The 18054-nt window shown below is 37.7% G+C and overlaps 1 non-coding gene across 1 annotated transcript; it reads right to left on the bottom strand.

Moving 5' to 3' along the window:
- Window positions 1–11343: 11343 nt before the first annotated feature.
- On the bottom strand, window positions 11344–11450 carry LOC129685238 (U6 spliceosomal RNA). Its single transcript, XR_008721460.1, has one exon. It is a non-coding gene; the product is annotated as a U6 spliceosomal RNA (small nuclear RNA).
- Between the last annotated feature and the right edge of the window lie 6604 nt (window positions 11451–18054).

The following is an 18054-nucleotide window of genomic DNA, read 5'->3' as shown; positions in this document are numbered from 1 at the left end:
GCTGAGCAAATATCCTTAGAGTAGAATGTGAGTCCTTGTGGTATGTGCCAAGGAGTGGTTTAGTTGGATTATATGATAGATTAATTTTCAATTTTTTGAAGGTTTTCTGTATTGCTTTCCCGAGTAGCTGCATCAATTTGAATTCTCACCAAAATCGAGGACTTCTCTCTCCCTAAAATGTTACTAGCATTTTCTTGAGAATTTCATATGTGAAAACCATATTTAGATCATTTTCTACTTCTCTCCTTCCTTTCCACCTCTTCTCATGTCTCCCTACTTCATCTCAAATTCATTAAATGTCCTTCCTTGATTATTGTTTTACATACACACACATGCACATATAGACACATGCTGAAAACACCTGTTATCTATTTAGTGTTACCCATATGGATATTATCTTTAGGGTTGATGACTTGGAATTGATAACTTATCAGGGTGTTTATCCCTCGAGAAAGCTGCTTCACCCTCTCTCAGCAACCATTGATTCCATGTAGCTGTTCATCCAGGGGTGGAGCCTTGTCAAACTTCCCTTTCCACATCGATATGTCAACTAATGTCATTAGGCAGGTCTTAGTTAGGCCTTAGTTAGGCAACCATACTATTGAGATTTAACAATTTTAGGGTTCCTCTCACGTCTAGAAAACATTATCTTGCAGCAAGTGTCTTGATCCTTTGGCTTTCACTTTCTTTCTATTTCTGTGATTTTTTTTGAGCCTTAAAGGTAATGGTTACAGCATAGATATACCAATTTGGGTTTGGTACTGCATGGTCATTTATTCTTTGCATTTTGTCCAGTTCTGTGTTAACCTTCATCTGCCTTAAAAAGAAGCTTCTTTGATGAGGGATGAGAGCTACACTTATATGTGGGTATAAAGCTAAGTACTTAAAATACAGGTAGAAATTATATAGGTCTAGTGATATATAGTAGAATGTTTTGTTTTAGAATCTATGGTTTCTCCAGACATGGGTTGTTGGCTAGGTTTACAGTACCAGGCATGAATTCCCCTGTAATGAGCTGGCTTTCTCATTAGTGAGCTATTGATTACTCTCAAGATAAATGTCTCAATTGTTTCCTTGCTAGACAAGTCATTGTTGTGGTTCAGAGGTATTACAACTGAGTAAGACTATTGCTTACTATGATCTCTTAGTATATTTCATAGCACCTTCTGACACCATAAGTGTTAGTCCTCAGGAAGGAGACTTTCTTATTAGTTCCAACTCTGTTATTCCAATCCTTTTGTGCAGTTAGTGGTGTCTTTGGCAATAGGCAACCAAGGGAAATGGCAACAACTCACATGATTTTGGGAGTCTCTTAAACCATCCTACATTTTTATTAGTAGCAACAAATCAAAGTGCTTCTCCTTACTCAATGGCAGGCTCTTTGAACTCCCCACCACCCAAGGGAGGAGCAGTCCTGCTAGGCCACAGAGGAGGACTTTTCAACCAGTCCTGAAGATACCTGATAAAAAAGGGTCAGATGAAAGGGGAGGAGGTCCTCCCCAATCAGAGGACTTGGAAAGGGGCAGGGTGGAGATGAGGGAGGGAAGGTAGGATTGGGAAGGGACTGAGGGAGCGGGATACGGCTGGGATACAGAGTTAAAAAAATGTAACTAATAAAAAATAAAAATAAATAAAAAATAAACAAAGTGCTTCTCCTTTTGATTGAAAGTACTTTTAAAAAACATTTACTAAGGAGCAAGCCAATCAGTTCATGTCAGAGACCGTCCCTGTTCCCATTACTATGGAACCCGCTTGGATACTGAACTGCCATGGGCTACATCTGTGCAGGGGTCTTAAGTTATCTCCATGCATGGTCCTTGGTTGGAGTATCAATCTCAGAAAAGACCCCTGTGCTCATATTTTTTTAGTTCTGTTGCTCTTCTTGTGGAGTTCCTGTTCTCTCCAGATCTTACTGTTTTCCACTTCTTTCCTAAGATTCCCTGCAATCTGCCCAAAGGTTGCCCATAAGTCTCAGCATCTGCATTGATAGTCTGCAGGGCAGAGCTTTTCAGAATTACCTCCCCCTGAGGGGGAAGCAGCATTACCAGGCCACAGAAGAAGACATCAAAGCCACTCCTGATGAGACCTAATTGACTAGGATCAGAAGGAAGGAGAAGAAGACCTCCCCTATCAGTGGACTTGGGGAGGGGCATGCATGCAGAGGGTGGAGAAAGGGAGGGATTGGGACGGGAGGAGGGAGGGAACCACGGGGAGGGGATACAAAGTGAATAAAGTGTAAATAATAAAGAATTAAAAAATAAAAATAAAAATAAACATTTACTAGTTTCTGTCAGATGCTCCATGGAAATGAATCTATTTGTTCAAATAAATTTGGTTTTCCACACACATAACTTCTTTGATCACCCTATTTAAGTGCACCACTAGTCTTATCAGCAGTCAGCCTATACTCCTTTTCCTATTCCATCTTCAGATTTCCTCATGCCTTTTATTATTTACACAACACAGGATTCACATCTACTGTGATGCCTATCTCATAACAGGTCAAAGTAAATTTCTACAAGGAGTTTGATTTGTTTTGCTCACGGCTGTATCTTGTGGTCTTTTGATTCTTCCGATGCTGTTTATAGAAACTGATCCAGATCAACTCATGAGATAATGACACTTCATTTTTTACACTCCAACCCCCCACCTTCATTATTATAAGTTGACATCCAATCATTTGGACTGTGCCTTACTGGATTAAAATACACCTTAGAAATAAAGGTCAAGGCTAATTGGCAAGGATGAGAAAGCATAGAGTTTCTGATGTTTCCCTGACTCCTGTCAAAACAGAGCATTTTGTGTGATGTGAAGTTGTTGGGAAATGGCCTTTTGTGTTCCTGTAACAGGCAGTAATAATTAATTTTGTAGATTGTCTTGCTAGAGGCCAAATGAAGTGGACAGAGGCTCTGTCTGGTGCTCTTTCTCAAGGGAGATGGCAACAAGTGCTGACAAGCTCTTTAGTTGAAAAAAATGAAGAAATCTGTGAGGATGTTGCTGGTCATGTTATCTATCCTTAGGTCTCTGTGTTAGCTGGCTTGGATGGATGTTCCAGGCCGAAGTTTACTCTCTTGCCTCTAGTTTGAAAGTCTATATTCAGGAGAACTGGGATTGATAGTACTGGGGCTGCTCCCATGGTATGCAGGATCTCTGGCAAGTATTTTGTGAGGGACTACAGCCTATAAACACAATGAAATTATACATACACACACACAGACACATCAAAAGTTTGTGGACCAATGAGAGGTAAAAAATAGTTCTAATGCATAGGGGTATTGTATTTATGAATTTTTTTAAGTCAGCAAACCTAAAGATTATCATGTTCAGGTTTTTTTGTTTGTGTCTCACTTGCCATTCCTAGATAATATCTCTCTGTCTTGTCCTTTTAATAGAAAGAGGTACCAATGTTGGTAGCAGTCTAAATGCCATAATTGTTCCCTAGAGAACTTGGTTTAATGTGCACTAATTTCTTACTCATAATGACACATTATTCATTGTACAGCCATGACTATTGGCTTCCAAAATGACTGTCTCAAGGCTTATTTGCCATGTTTTGTTGATGCTGGGCAGTCTTATCCAAATACGGCAGGAAAATTGAAATGACAAGTCAGTTTTCACATTATGTTAAATTTACCATTCAGTGTTATACAATGTAAATTCACAAAGACATATCTTTATATTGTGACATCACTTAAGGCTGTAATCACTGCATTTGTAGAATGCACTTTCAATGTAGATTAGTATCTTGCATGCCAATGTAAAGGGTGGGCAGGGGTAAGCATATCTTATCTGCTCCTGGCCCTATAAACTAGATGCAGAATGTGGATATGTGAGCTTCCAGAGGTTCCTGCAAGGATATCTTAAAAACCTTTACTGCCTCATCTGTATTGTTTTCATCTCTCCTTATACAGGCTTAATGGTTAAATAAAGGAATAAAATGCTCTATCAGTTATAGCACTGAGTCAGGATGTCATGATAGTGTAGTGAAGGGTTAAAGGGAGGGCATTTAAAAGGAGTTTAGTGAAGAAGGGATTGTTAGAAGTATTTGGCTCACTGAGCTCTGAGAATGATGTTTGTTTAAGCTAGAGTCTCTGCTGCATAGCTTATCATTGTTGAACATGAAGGAAGAAAATACTATAAATCCTTCACTATTTAAAATTACCTTTAGCTTAGAAACAGAGAAAAAGTTGTCTCAGTAGAATTATGGTTGATAGGCAAAATGCAATGCACAGTTAAATTTGAGCATTAGATGATAAGTTTTTAGTATACGTATCTCCTACAGCACTATATCTACTTATATAGATATCTGCATATCCCTATATATCATATGGGGTATTATCTGTTTTATATACCTATATATGCATACACATAAAGAAAATGTGTAGCAGTATTTCATTATACATTTATTATATATTTGACACTAATTTTTCTTGGTGAAATTATTTCATTTTTTGAGATGCTAGTATTTTTAACCAAATTTAAAAATAATTTTATATCTTCCATCTAGATGTATGTATCTTTTTAAAATTTATTCATTTATTTTTGTTAATTACAGTTTATTCACTTTGTAGCCCACCTATAGCCACCTCCCTTATGCACTCCTAACACTCCCTCCTCTTCTCCTCCCATACTCCTCCCCAAGTACACTTAAAGAGGAGGTCATCTCCCCTTCCATCTGATCCTACCCTATCAGATATTATCAGGACTGGCAACACTTGTTTCCTCTGTGGTCTGGTAAGGCTGCTAACTCCTCAGGGGCAAGAGCAAAGAGCCAGCCACTGAGTTCATGTCAGAAACAGTCCCTGTTCCCATTACTAGGCAACCCACTTGGAGACTGAGGTGAGATGGGCTACATCTGTGCCAGGGTTCCAGGAGATATCCATGCATAGTCCTTGGTTGGAGTATCAGTTTCAGAAAAGACACCTGGGCCCAGATATTTTTATTCTGTTGCTCTTCTTGTGGATTTCTGAGCCTTCCAGGTCTATCTTCCACTTCTTTCATAAGATTTCCTAAACTCTTCCCAAAGTTTGGCTATGAGTCTCAGCATCTGCTTCTATACCCTCCTGGGTAGAGCCTTTCAGAGGCCCACTGTGGTAGGCTCCTGTCCTGTTCCATGTTTTCTCACTCTTCCAATGTCCATCCCATTTGCATTTCTGAATGAGGATTGATCATGTTACCCAGGCTCCTCCTTCTTGCTTAGATTCCACAGGTTTATATAGATTTTAGTATGTTTACCCTATATTATATTTCTTTTTTTTAATTTTTTATTTTTTTAAATTCCATTGCTATTTCATTTTTTACATTTTTAAATTTGTTATTAATTGCACTTTATTCATTTTGTATCTCCCCTGTGGTTCCCTCCCTCCTCCCATCCCAATCCCTTCCTTCCTCCCCCCTCTACACGCATGCCCCTCCCCAAGTCCACTGATAGGGGAGGTCTTCTTTTCCTTCCTTCTGATCCTAGTCTATTAGGTCTCATCAAGACTGGCTGCATTGTCTTTTTCTGTGGCCTGGTAAGGCCGCTCCCCCCTCAGGGGAAGGTGATTAAAGAGCAGGCCAATCAGTTCATGTCAGAGACAGTCCCTGTTCCTATTACCCTGGAACCCACTTGGACACTGAACTGCCATGGGCTACATCTGTGCAGGAGTCCTAGGTTATCTCCATGCATAGTCCTTGGTTGGAGTATCAGTCTCAGGAAAGATCCCTGTGCTCAGATTTTTTGGTTCTGTTGCTCTTGTTGTGGGTTCCTGTCCTCTCCAGATTTTATTGTTTCCCACTTCTTTGATAAGATTCCCTGCATTCTGCCCAAAGGTTGCCTATAAGTCTCAGCATCTGCATTGATAGTCTGCAGGGCAGAGACTTTCAGAGGTCCTCTGTGGCAGGCTCCTGACTTGTTCCTTCTTTTCTCCTTCTTCTGATGTGTATCCTCTTTGCCTTTCTGGATAAGGATTGAGCATTTTAGCCAGAGTCTTCCCTCTTGATTAGCTTCTTTAGGTGTACAGATTTTAGTAGGTTTATCCTATATTATATGTCTATATGAGTGAGTATATACTGTGTGTGTCTTTCTGCTTCTGGGATAGTTCACTCAGGATGATCTTTTCCAGATCCCACCATTTACCTGCAAATCTCAGGATTTCCTTATTTTTTATTGTTGAATAATATTCCATTATGTAGATGTACCACAATTTCTCTATCCATTCTTCAGTTGAGGGACATCTGGTTTGTTTCCAGGCATCTGTAAAGAAATACAGAAAGTTGCAGCCAAACAGTTTTTGGCTCTCAGGAGAAAATGATTAAATCACTAAAAGAAATAAAAGAAACAGGAATGTTCAAACAAACAGCTGAAGGAATTGAAGGAAAAACAGGAAAATACAGTCAGAAAGGTGAAGGAAATCAACAAAACTGTTCAAGATCTGAAGATAAAATTAGAAAAATTAAAGAAAACACAAATGGAGGAAATCATGGAGAAGGAGAACCTAGGAAAGAAAACAGGAACTACAGAGGTAAGCATAACCAACAGATTACAAGAGATGGAAGAAAGAATCTCAGGTGTGGAAGGTGCAATGGAAAAATTGATGTATCCATCAAAGAAAATAATAAATATAAAAAATTCCTCACACAAAGCATCCAAGAAATCCAAGACTACATAAAAATACAAAACCTGAGAATAATAGGAATAGAGGAAAAAGAAGATTCCTTCCTCCAAGGTCCAGAAAATATTTTCAACAAAATCATACAAGAAAATTTCCCCAACTTAAAGGAGAGGCCTATACAAATACAAGGGTCCTACCAAACACCTAATAAATTAGACCAGAAAAAATCCTCCCGCCACATGATAATCAAAACAGTAAGTATACAGAACAAAGAAAAGATACTAAAAGCTGCAAGGGAAAAAGGCCAAGTAACATATAATGGCAAACCCATCAGAATCACACCTGACTTCTCAACAGAAACTATGAAAGCCAGAAGGGCATGGAAGGAAATCATGCAGACCCTAAGAGAACACAGATGTCAGCCCAGGCTACTATAACTAGCAAAACTCTCAGTCCTCATAGATGGAGAAAACAAGATATTCAATGACAAATACCAATTTCAACAATACCTACACATAAATCCAGCGTTACAGAAGATTCTAGAAAGAAAAATACAACCCAAGAAAACTAACTACTTTCAAGAAAACACAGAAAATAACCTTACTACAGCAAAACAAAAGATAGCCAAACACACAAAGACACTATATTATATTTCAAATATGCACTTATAAGTGAGTATATATCTTTCTGCTTTTGAGAAACCTCACTCAAGGTAATCTCTTAAAGTTCCTACCAGTTGCCTGCAGATTTCAGGATTTCCTTGTTTTTAATTGCTGAGTAATATTCCATTGTGGTACATTGTGTAAATGTACCACAATTTCTTCATCTATTCCTGTGTTGAAGGACATCTGGTTTGTTTCCATATTCTGGCTATTATGAATAAAGCTGCTACGAACATGGATGAGCAAATGTCCTGGTTGTATACTTGAGTATATTTTGGATATATGCCTAAGAGTTGTATAGCTGGGTCTTGAGATAGCACTATTCCTAATTGTCTGAGAAAGTACCAGATTGATTTCCAAAGTGTTTATAGAAGTTTACATTCCTACCAGCAATGGAGGAGGGTTTCCCTTTCTCCACATCCTCTTCAGGATGTATTGTCACTTCAGATTTGATATTAAACATTCTGATGGGTGTAAGGTGATTCTTACATTTCCATGATACCTAAGGACATTGAGCATTTCTTTAAGTGTTTCTCTGTCAATCGATATTCACCTATGGAGAACTCTTTACCCCATTTTTTTTTAATTGGATTACTTGATTTGCTGCTTTTTAACTTCTTGAATTCCATATACATTCTAGATATTAGCCATCTGTCAGATATACAGTTGCTTAAGATCCTTTCCCAGTCTGCAGGCTTTCATTTCATTCTGCAGACATTGACTTTTGCTTTACAGAAGATTTTTACAGAAGATTTTGTTTCATGAAGTCCCATTTATTGATTGTTGGTCTTAAAGCCTGTGCTGTGGTGTTTTGTTCAGGAAGTTGTCTCCTGTGCAAATAAGTTCAAAGCTCTTTCCCACATTTTTTTCTAACAGTTTTAGTGTCTGGTTTTATTTTGAGCTCTTTGATCCACTTGGACTTTAGTTTTGTGCAGGGTGATAAATATGGACATATTTGCATTTTTCTGCATGTAGACATCCAGTTAGACCAGCACCATTTGTTGAAGATTCTATCTTTTCTCCATTGTATGTTTTTGGATTCTCCGTCAAAAATCAAATATCCTTAGGTGTGTGGGTTTATTTCTGGGTTTTCAGTTCAATTCCATTTAACCACCATTCTGTTTCTATGTCAATACCATGCATATTTTATTACTCCTATTCTGTAGAAAAGCTTGAGATCAATGATGGAGATACCGCCAGATGATCTGTTGTACCAGATTGTTTTAGCAATTCTCTCTCTCTTTCTTTTTTATATGAAATTGAGAATTGTTCTTTCAAATTCTGTAAAGAATTGTGTTGGTATTTTGATGGGAATTGCATTGAATCTGTAGATATAGCTTTTGTCAGGATGGCCATTTTTTTCTGTTGATTCATCTAATCCATGAGTATCGGAGATCATTCCATCTTCTGATATCTTCTTCAATTTCTTTCTTCAGAGATTTGAAGTTTTTTTTTTTTTAAACGGGTCTTTCACTTGCTTGGTTATAGTCACACCAAGTACTTTATGTCCTTTGTGGCTATTGTGAATGGTGTTGTTTCCCTAATTTCTTTCTCAGCCCTATTTTCCTTCGTATACAGGAGGACTACTGATTTTTTTTTAATTTAATTTTGTATCCAGGCACTTTGCTGAAGGTGTTTATCAGCTGAAGGAGTTCTCTGCTTGAATTTTTGGGTTACTCATGTGTATTATCATATCTTCTGCAAATAGTGATAGTTTGACTTCTTCCTTTCCAATGTGTATTCACTTGATCTTCATTAGTTGTCTTATTGCTCTAACTAGGAATTCAAGTACTATGTTGAAGAGATACAGAGAGAGTGACCTGCCTTGCCTTGTCTCTAATTTCAGTGGGATTGATTAATGTTTCTCTCAGTTTAGTTTGATGTTGTCTATAGGTTTATTCTATATTGTCTTTACGATGTTTAGGTGTGTACATTGTATCCCTGACTTAGCACGAATGGATTTTGTCAAATTCTTTTTAGGCATCTAAGGAGATGATCATGTTGTTTTCTCTTTCTGTTTGTTTATATGGTGGATTACATTGATGGATTTCAGGATACTGAACCATCCCTGCATGCCTGGGATGAAGTCTACTTGGTCATGGTGGATGATAACTTTTATGTATTTTTGGATTTGTTTGCAAGTATTATATTGAATATTTTTGCATCAAAGTTCATAAGAGAGATAGATATGTTTTCTTTTTTGTTGGGTCTTTGTGTGGTTTAGGTATCAAGGTGACTGTGGCTTCATAGAATGAGTCTGGTAATGTTCCTACTGTTTCTATTTTGTGGAAGAGTTTGAAGAGAATTGGAGTTAGATCTTCTTTGAAGGTCTGGTAGAATTCTGAGCTGAATCCATCTGGTCCTGGGCTTTTTTTGGAAGGGAGACTTTTGATGACTGCTTCTGTTTCCTTGGGGGATATGCGAGTATTTAACCTATTTCCCTGATCTTGATTTAATTTTGGTAAATGGAATCTGTCAAGAAAATTGTCCATTTCATTTAGATTTTCAAATTTTGTGGCATATAGGCTTCTGTAGTAAGACCCAATGATTGTTTGAATTTCCTCATATTCTGTCTTTATACTCTCCTTTTACGTTTTGATTTTGCTGATTTGGATAATTTCTCTCTGCCTTTTAGTTAGATTGGCTAAGGTTTGCTGATCTTGTTAATTTTCTCAAGGAACCAGTTCTTGGACTCATTCATTCTTTGAATTGTTTTCTTTGTTTATAATTCATTGATTTCAGGTCTGAGTTTGATCATTTCCAATTTTCTACTCCACTTGGGTGTATCTTCTTCTTTCTTTTCTAGGGCTTTTAGGTACATCGTTATGTTGCTTGTATGAGATGTCTCAAACTTCCTTCCAGAGGCACTTACTGCTATGAAATTTCCTCTTAGCACTGCTTTCATTGTGTCACTTACCTTTAGGTAAGTTGTGCCTTCATTTTCATTGAATTTTAGGAAGTCTTTAATTTATTTTTTTCATTTCTTCCCTGACCAAGCTGTCATTGAGTAGAGAATTGTTTAATTTCCATGTGTATGTAGGCTTTTTGTTATTTCTGTTGTTGAAGTCTAGTTTCAAGCCATGATGATCTGATAGTATAGAAGGGATTATTCCAATCTTCTTGTATCTGTTGAGTCTTGCTTTGTGTCAGAGTATATGGTCGATTTTTGAGAAGGTTCTTTGAGGTGCTGTAAAGAATGTATACTCTTTTTTGTTTGAGTGTAGACACCTATTAGGTCCATTTGACTTTGGACTTCTGTAAGTGCTGTTATTTCCTTATTTAGCTTCTGCTTAATGATCTGTCCCTTGGTGAGAGCGGAGTGTTGAAGTCTCCCACTATTAAGGTGTTGGGATTGATGTATGATTTAAGCATTAATAATGTTTCATTTACAAATGTAGGGGCTCTTGAATTTGGGGCATAGATGTTAAGGATTGTGATGTCCTCCAGGTGGATTTTTCTTTTGATGAGAATGAAGTTCCCCTCCTCATATTTTTTGATTAATTTTGGTTAAAAATCTATTTTATTAGATATAAGGATCACTACCCCAGCTTGTTTTCTTTGTCTGTTTGGTTGAAAAACATTTTTCCTGCCCTTTATTCTGAAGTATAAAGGGCACACCTTCTTTGCAGAGGTGTGTTTCTTGGATGCAGCAGAATGTTGGATCCTCTTTTTGCAACCATTCTGTTAATCTGTGTCTTTCTTTTCTTTTTTCTTTTTTTTGGAGAGTTGTCCATTGATGTTGATAAATAATAGTGTAGATATATGTCTCTTTGATGATTCTATCAGCCACAGCTTTAGAAATTAAGAATAAAAGTAAGTTTTAATACTGTTAGCTGATCTTCAAACTAAAACACGATGAAAATTACAGGAATTAGAAAGTTTGTTCTTATTTCTTCTAGTAAAATATTAACTCTCCCAATGAGAGTAAAAGTATTTTGTAAAAGTGAATTTTTACCTATTTACTAATAAAATTAAATATATATTTAAAAATACTGAATTTTCATATGAATCCTTTTATTCTTAGATTTTGTCTTTTCATATTGTCTTGGATTTCTTGGACGGTCTGTGTCAGGAATTTTTTGGATTTAAGAAATATGGAACGCTTCACGAATTTACGTGTCATCCTTGCACAGGGGCCATGCTAATCTTCTCTGTATCATTCCAATTTTAGTATATGTGCTGCCGAAGCGAGCACCATATGAATCCTTTTAATATTGCAGTTTGAGACCATGATTTATAAAGAAAACACTACTATAATAGAAAAATTATAAATCAAGTTATGCACACATATACATACCTATATTTTCACTGCAAAGTATATATATATAAATATATATATTTATATATATTTTTATGTTATATGTATATATATATTACATATAACATAAAAATATATGTGTATACATTTTTACATATGGGATGTGCACAGAGACCTATGAAAAGGGTTCTTCATCTAAAAGAATTGGAGTATTATTTACTTTTTTGCTGTTGTGGGGTTTTGAAACCTAAAAGCCCATCCCAGTGGTTTGCCTTCTCCGACAAGCCCACACCTCCTAATCCTTCCTAAACAGTTCCACAAACTGGGTACAAACATTCAAACATATGAGCATATGGGGCCCACCCTTATTCAAACTACCAGAACTGTATATCTCTAGTTGAAAGTGCTCTTTTAGAAACGGAGTGTACATATTCACCTGAACAAAAATAGCCAAGTGACATTCAGAGTAATACCTTGTTCTCAAGTGGTGATCAGTGTTACTCTATTTTGTATGGAAAATTATCCTGGACCTTACCCAAGTTCTTTATTAATTTTCTATAAATGTAGCCCCATAGAACTCCTCTTTTTTTTTTTGAAATCTTTTATTATTTTTTTTTATTAATTACACTTTATTCATTTTGTATCCCCCCATAAGCCCCTCCCTCCTCCCCTCCCAATCCCACCCTCCCTCCCCTTTCTGCATGCATGCCACTCCCCAAGTCCACTGATAGGGGAGGTTCTTCTCTTCTTTCTGATCTTAGTCTATCAGTTCTCATCAAAAGTGGCTGCATTGTCCTCAACTGTGGCCTGGTAAGGCTGCTCCCCCTTCAGGGGGAAGTGATCAACAAGCAGGCCAAAAGGGACAACACATGCTGGAGAGGTTGTGGAGAAAGGGGAACCCTTCTCCACTGCTGGTGGGAATGTAAACTGGTACAACCACTCTGGAAATCAATCTAGCGCTTTCTCAGACAACTAGGAATAGTGCTTCCTCAAGATCCAGCCATACCACTCCTAGAACTCCTCTTAATAGACTGAAAAAATCACCAGATTTATATTCAGATAGTCAAAAAAAGAAACATTTAGTCTGAGAAAGTGGGTATAATGCTAAGTGTTGATCAGCTCCTTTTGTTGCAGAGACCTAGAGGTTTCAAAGAAGACTTCATGCCTCTGCACACCCTAGAGATTTGGTAGCAAAGAGAAAATGTCATTAAAGTGTTAAAACAGAGTCCTTTTCCTGAAAACCCTCAAATCGGGTTTTAGAATCCTGGGTTCATGTGATTTGCAGTGGAAGACTTAGAAGGTATAGCAGGGCGACAGATGGTCTTATATGCTGTGTTTGTTCCATGGCAATCAGTGGTGGACATCTGGGGCAGGGTGAGATGACTGACTCCAAAGCCCACGGTGACAGACAAATACTCATGCCAGCCAGATCTTCCACCATGCTTCATAGTTGGAACAAGAAGTCTCTGATACCTCAGAGAGAGATACCTTGCATCTCAGATGACAGAAATCTTGGCAGCCTCGTAAGATGCTTGCTAATACCTTTCACTTATGAAGTTTGGCAGTGCAGTGGTGCACAAGGTCAGAGACCCAGGCCTGGATGGGAAATGTTGGTCTCAAAAGTACCTTCCCAGGGTTGAAATCTTGAAACTGGGGCTTAAACTGTGTAGGAAGGGCATTTTTAGGAACCCCTCTCTTGCTGGCCAACAGATGGTGGCTCTAGATATGAAGTGTAGACAGGTTAGAAAAGAAAAATGTATTTAGAATACTGGTAAAGTCATTATTTGAATAGTATGGAACATAATGGTTTCTTTGGTAACGAAGCCAAGTAGACACCCACACGATGTTATAATGCATTGGGCTCCTTTCTGTTCTCAACCCCACCCACAATCCAATAAGATTGAAATGGTATAAAGAGAAAAGGGAGATGCAGAAGCATTTCACACTGGAGAGGATTCATTCTCTGTAAGAATATAATACTGACCTGTGTCTAAAATTATGAGAAATCAAATACAGCATTTTTAAAGTTGCAGCTCCCTTCTTTCTCTTTCTCTCTCTCTTTTTTTTGTTTGTCCCTCAAATGTTTCACCTTCTCTGTAGATTTCAGTCCATGTGTAGAAAGGACACTGAGAAATATGAGGCAGTGAAAAATGGGGAACATTTAACCCATCCATATGATACATTCTTAGTGCTTACCAGATGGAGGTCGTACTTAAAAGGCAAAACAAGTTTGTGAGGAAACCATTTTTCTTTTAATAATTATTTTGGGAGTATAGAGATGGAGATTAAGAGTATTGGCTTCTCTCCTCCCTCCACTAGGAATCCTGTTTGGTTAGAGGGTGTCCTCTTCAGTTTCCATGACCCTTGCTACTAGGAGTCTCAGGTAGAGTCACCCTTATATCCTCCCAGGAGCCTACCTTCTCCTAAGTCCCCATCTTATCACAGATATGACACCACCCACAGTTTCTCTTCTCTCTGCAAGCCCTCTGTCCTCCCAGCTCCCACTCTCTCCTGCTTTGATATCGACCCTCATTTTTCTCTGTACTCCCTCTCCTACCTGTTTCCTCTTTTCAACCACTTCTGCTCTCTATTCTCTTTCCTATTCTGAGGGAGATTGAAGCATCTTTCCTTCTTAGCTTCTTTGGGTCTGTGAATTGTAGTAAGTCTATTCTCTACCATATGTCTAAAATCCACTTATACATGCTTACATACAATTTGTATCTTTCTGGGTCTGGGTTGCCTCACTCACGATGACCTTTTCTAGTTCCATCCATTTGCCTGAAAATTTCATGATTTTTTTAAATAGCCCAGTAGTATTCCATTGTGTAAATGTACCATAATTCCTTTATCCATTCTTCAGTTGAGGGACATCTGGGTCGTTTCTAGTTTCTGCCTATTATGAATAAATCTGCAATGAACATTGTTGAAGAAGTGTCCTTGTTTTATGGTAGAACATCATTTGGGTATATGCCCAGGAGTGGAATAGCTGGGTCTTGAGGTAGAGCTATTCTCAATTTTCTTAAATAGTGCCAGATTGATTTCCAAAGTTGTTGTACAAGTTTGCACTCCCACCATCAATGGAGAAGTGATTCCCTTTCTCCACATCTTTACCAGCATGTTCTGTCACATGTGTTTTTAATCTTAGACATTTTGATGGGTGTAAAATAGAATCTCAGTCATGCTGATATGCATTTCCCTGAAGACTAAGGATGTTGAGCATTTCTTTTTTATTCACATATCTTTTTAATTTTTAAAAATTTATTCACTTTATATTCTGATTTTAGCCTCATTCCTCATCTCCCTCTGGTCCCACCTCTCTCTTTTCTTCCCTATCCCCCACCCCTAATCCACAGATAAAGGATGCCCTCCTTCCCTACCATCTGACCCTAGCCTATCATGTCTTCTCAGAACTTCTTGCCTGTATCCTCTTCCTCTGCAGCCTAGCAAGGCCAGCTCACCAAGAGGAAGTGATCAAAGAGCTGGCAACAGAGTCTATGTCAGAAAAATCCCCTGCTCTCCTTCCTAGGGAACCGACATGGAGACTGAAATGCCTATTGGTTACATCTGAGCAGGGGTTCTTGGTCTCCTCCATGCATGATCCTTCATTGGAACATCAGCCTCTGGAGTCCACCCTGGGTCCAGATTTGTTGATTTTTTGGTCTCCTTGTGGAGCTTCTGTCCCCTCCATATCCTTCTGTTCCCCCACTTTTCCATAAGACTCCCTGTGCTCTGCCCAAAGTTCAACTGTGAGTCTCAACATCTGCTTCTATCTCCTGCTGGGTAGAATAATTTATTTAAGTGATTCTCAGCCATTTGATATTCCTGAGCTGAGAATTTTCTGTTTAGCTCTGTATTCCATTTTTAAATTGGATTATTTGTGTTGTGTTTAATTTCTTTAGTTCTTTATATATATTTTGTATATTAGCCCACTGTTGGATATAGGATCGGCAAAAACTTTTTGCTAATCTGTTGACTGCCATTTTGTTCTATTGACAGTGTCCTTTGCCTTATAGAAGCTTTTAAGTTTTATGAGGTCCTATTTATTAATTGTTGATCTTAGAGCCTGAGCTGTTGGTGTTCTGTTCAGGAAGTTGTTTCCTATGCTTCTCAGTTCAAGGCCTTTCCCCATGTTCTCTCAACCCACCCACAAAAACTTTGATCCAAAATTTACCCTGCCTACATGATGTGCAGGGATAGAGACAGAGTAGAGATGAGGAGATCTCCAACCAATGGCTGGACCAAACTGAGATCCACCCCATGGGAAACAACCAACCCTTGAAACTATTAATGATATTCTGCTATGCTTGCAGACAAGATCCTAGCACAGCTGTCCTCTGAGAGGCTCAACCCAGCAGTGGATTAAAGAGATACTGAGACTCACAGCCAAACCTCGGGCAAAACATAGGGAGCCTTGTGGAAAAGTAGAGGGATGGATAGAAGAACCTGGAGGTGATAGGAGTTTCACAAGGTCAAAAGAGCCAACACACCAAGGCCCAAAGGAGCTTGCAGAGACTGAAGCACCCAACCAAGGACTATACATGGAATGGACCTAAGTCCATTAAGTCCAGATGTAGTTGATGGGCAGCTTGGGCTTCATAAGCTTTCCCTCATAAGGAAAATGGTGTCTGTCTCCAACACTGAGTCTATTCCATAAAAGCATGGTTGATAACATGAAAAAATTCTACAATAAGAGTCTATAAATCCATGAGGGTTTTTTTTTTAAATCATTGTGTATGAACATTCCTGTTTGACATAGAATAGGATTCTTATTATAGAATTTTTTCATGTTATCAACTTTGCTTTTATGGAAGCTATCTCATGAATTACCGGAAACTTCTCACTTAGCTGTCTTAAGAACAGCTTTATGATGGGGCCACACGTGCTCCACAAACATCATCTCATTAACTCTTCCAAATTCCTAGTGGGACAAGTAGTAGCAACAGATAATTATGCTTAATTTCATGAAAGAAGAACATAAACATTTATCTAAAATGTAAATTATTAGCCATAAATGGCTTCCCAGAATCTCATCCATGTCCTCTTCTGCTTTTGTTATCCTTTATAACAGGAACTTGGTCTTTTATCATGTAAGGGTAAAATATTTTTCAAATGTGTTGGGACTAAATAAAAGAATTACTACAACCAGTTATAGATATGTTATTTGATTGACATCATATATAAATAGCAGATAATTATTTATTTTCTTCTAACTCCTAAAGATTTGGGACTTTACTTTCCTCCTGGGTAACCAAGATAATTAGAACTGTGCTACTTGACTAGAGTAGCAAATTGCTAATAACTTTTGTTTGACTTCATCCATTGTTCTCGTAGGGATATACTATATTGGCTTGCAGAATATGCATGTGATCTGGAAGCATAGCATTATACTAACCAATCATAGAAATTGAGGAGATCCATGAAACTGTTTTTATGTACTATGGATGTGTTGTGACGCACTTGCTAGGAGTCAATAAGTGTTTCTGCGATTTTTGGTAGAGTCAGCATTACCAGAAAAAGTTTTAATCTGTGTGCTCAAGGATGTGGTGAAAACATTAATTAATGAATGAAGAATATAATATATGAAGAATATAACGAATGAATATAATTACATTGCATGTATTGTAGGTTTCATTTTAAAAAAGGCATCTGAAATTATGATAGGGAAGAAACTGTATAATCAGTGAACTCATGGATCATTTATTTAAAGTAAGTACCAAGGTCTGAAGTGTCAGTGGGAAGTAACTAGATAAAGGAAAGAGATAGGAGAATATTCTAAGAAGATGGAATAGCATGTAAAAAGATCTGCGATAACATAGAACATGTTGATTGCAAGAACGTAAAACAGGACTGTTTGTGGGAAATTCAGAGAGCAAAAGGAAGTGAGATACTTGATAGAATTCAAGAGGTCAAAAGAAGGTAAACCAGAGAACACCTGCAACCAAGTTTAAGGAGATATATTTTCACCTTATCAGCATGTCTGCCACTAAAGATTTTCTTTGAGGTTGTAGCCATGGCAGGTTTATATTTTTGTATGATTACGTTTGGCTGATGTTAAAATGTGAAGAACAGTTTGGATGGTGGTTATATGAGGAGGTGCTGAGAGCCTAGTTTAGATTTGCAAGGACCATTTATTTTTTTTATATCTGGATTTAGTTTGAAGCTGTTAGAAAGCCTGAATACGTGTACTTACCCACATTCTTCAGACAGTAAACAAAGTCTTTTAACCTAATACAACACTCTTACTTTTCTAGTAAAGTTAACCTCATCACTGGTGATTGGGGAAATTCTAGCTTACAGTGTTGTGGGAATACATTTGATGACTCGTGATTTTGCCATGTTAGGTTCTTGCCTGTTTACTTTTATTGTTGCAAGTTTTCATTAGAGAAAAGTAGATGCCATTATTTCCTTTTCATTATTATGCTTGAATCATTAAAGATATGCAGACTTGAAAGTATTATTTCAAATTCTTATCCTACAGAGATTTGCCTTCCTGTGTTTCAGATTTTTGAGAACAACCGTGAATATGACACAAGAGTTTGTG

Source organism: Psammomys obesus, unplaced genomic scaffold, assembly GCF_907164565.1.
Source record: "Psammomys obesus unplaced genomic scaffold, mPsaObe1.curated_primary_1811, whole genome shotgun sequence".
NCBI lineage: Eukaryota > Metazoa > Chordata > Mammalia > Rodentia > Muridae > Psammomys > Psammomys obesus.
This window is presented reverse-complemented; position numbering and strand designations above follow the sequence as displayed.